Raw genomic sequence first — 2456 nt, forward strand, 5'->3', positions numbered from 1 at the left:
CTATGTCATCCTTTTTTGCCTTGAGGCAGTGCAGGCCGCCTGGCCAGCATGGAGATCATTCATTCCAAGTTACCCTTTCTCCTCACCATTTGCAGATGTTTGCCAACGTTCTGTTGCAACCATCTGCCAACGAAGGGAAACCAATGCTTTGGGTTGGGTGGCACCTATCAAGACATGGCACCTATCAAGTTTACATTTCTGGCAGGTAAAATCTGCAGGTTTGGCTGCTACCTCTGAGTACTTGAATCCTGCCACATTTTAGACAAATAGGTTCAGGGTTTGTGTGCCAGGAAGATCCAATTTGGAGCAGTTTATGAAGTTTCTGCTGCCCTGCTGCCGGTTGCTGTTGTTTTAACTATGTTTTTGAGTGAAACTCAAGTATTGGAGCCACAGCTTCAGGATCTGTCCTTCCAGTGAGCACTCAGGGCTGATTTCCTTCAGAATGGATAGGTTTGATCTTCTTGCAGTCCATGGGACTCTCAAGAGTCTCCTCCAGGACCATAATTCAAAAGCATCAATTCTTCGGCGATCAGCCTTCTTTATGGTCCAGCTCTCACTTCCATACATCACTACTCTGCTGGGAAAACCAGAGCTTTCACTATACGGACCTTTGTTGGCAAGGTGCTTTTTAAGATCACCATGGCAAGGTGCTCTTTAAGATCACCATGGGCTGGGGTTAAAAACTGCCAAAATGCCCGGGAATTTGCAAACAGAACCGGGAAGTAAGTAAGTAAGTAAGTAAGAGAGAGAGAGAGAGAGAATCACTCTTTACTTTTTTCCTATGTCTATGGACGCGCCTGCTCTCTCTATACAAAGACTCACTTTGCAAGCGGAGCCAGCAGGCTGTGTGCGAGGATCACTCTTGTTCCTTTTCCTATCTCTATGGTGCATGCTGGAATGGAATCATCACCAAGCGGGGCAGATCAGCTCAAATGGAGATCATCACCAAACGGGGCAGATCAGCTCAATTCATTACTTTGGCCATTGCATGATTTTAAAGGAGAGGAAAGGCAGGGTGTCTCCCTGGTGAGTTGCATTTGGGGCAGGAAAAGATTCTGCAGCTGTTTGGGGGGCAGCGCTTCAAGGTGGGTTGGAAAAGTGGTGGGAAATCCTTCCCCCAACTGTTTAGAACAAGTCTCTCTTTCTCTTTCTCTTTCTCTTTCTCTTTCTCTTTCTCTTTCTCTTTCTCTTTCTCTCTTCCCCTCTCCACTTTCTCCTGTTGAAGTTTTGCAAAGTCTGCGATCTCTTAACCTTGCACTCCCCTTCCCCCTGTGTGAGAGGAAGAGGTTCCAGAACATAGCTGTCAAGCATCCCTTATTTGGTGGGACAGTCCCTTATCCCAGTGCCATGTCCCTTATTGATGATGTCCCTTAAATTTCCCAGGTTTCAAAGGAAGTTGCTCCTTTCCCTCCCTCCCTGCCGGCCAACTCCAACTGTGGTGCTTGGCTGCATTGTTCACCCAATAAGGAGTCTAAGAGCGACTGGGGGGTGGAGCTTGCATGTCTTGTGCCGATCAAATCGGCCGCGTTGCCTGGGGACTCGCCTTTGCTCAGTGCTTCCCAGCGGAGAGGTGACGGTGGTTTTCCTTGCTGCATCCCCTTTGCCGGGTTACTGCACTATGGGAACCACCACTTGAGGCTTCGTTTGGCTGCTGGTTGGCTAAAACCCCTTATTTTGGCTGCTGATCCCTTATTTTTGAGGCTGCTGGTCCCTTATTTTCAAATCTGTAAGTTGACAGCTATGTTCCAGAATTAGTTGGGAATTATTATAGAATTAGGCCTAGGAGTCTCTGCCTCATTCGACTCTTTATTTTTTTAAATAATATTTATTGAACATTTTCAAATATAACAGAAAAAAGAAAAGAAATAAAACATCCATTTTATAACCTTATTTTCATTAGCATCTTTCCAGGACTTCCCTACCCCACCCCCTCTTGTATTCCAATTCCTTCAAATAGATTCAGCAAGTTCTTACCCCAAATTTTAAACTTATTATAATTAACCCAATGTTAAAAATGTTTTTCCATCCCCTAAAATCGACCCCGCTCCCTTCCACGAGTTCCCCTCTTTAATATGCGGAACAGATTAAAATAAAAGAAAATAGAAAAATGAATAAAGTATAATTTAACACCCTTTGGATTCCAAATTTCCCTCCCCCCCTTTCCCGGTTGCGTTCCCCAATGTCCATCAATGCCTGTTGTCATCCTGGAGATCCCACATCTAGGCCGAAATCCTTCACAAGTCCACTTTGCCGTCTTTTTAATAGTCTTTGCCGTCTTTTTCATCATCTTTAGTTTCGAGCGTCCAATCTTAGAAAAACTCTATCTCAAAAAGGTCCATTTTTTCCATCCAGATCTCTGTATTTAAGAGTAAAAACTCCAATTTTGTTTCTTTAGACCTTTCAAATCTGGATGTCCCAAATGTTCCCACTTCCAACTTTGTCCAATTCTTGTTGTT

This window comes from Podarcis gaigeae, assembly GCF_964106915.1.
Source record: "Podarcis gaigeae genome assembly, chromosome: 12".
NCBI classification, from domain to species: domain Eukaryota; kingdom Metazoa; phylum Chordata; class Lepidosauria; order Squamata; family Lacertidae; genus Podarcis; species Podarcis gaigeae.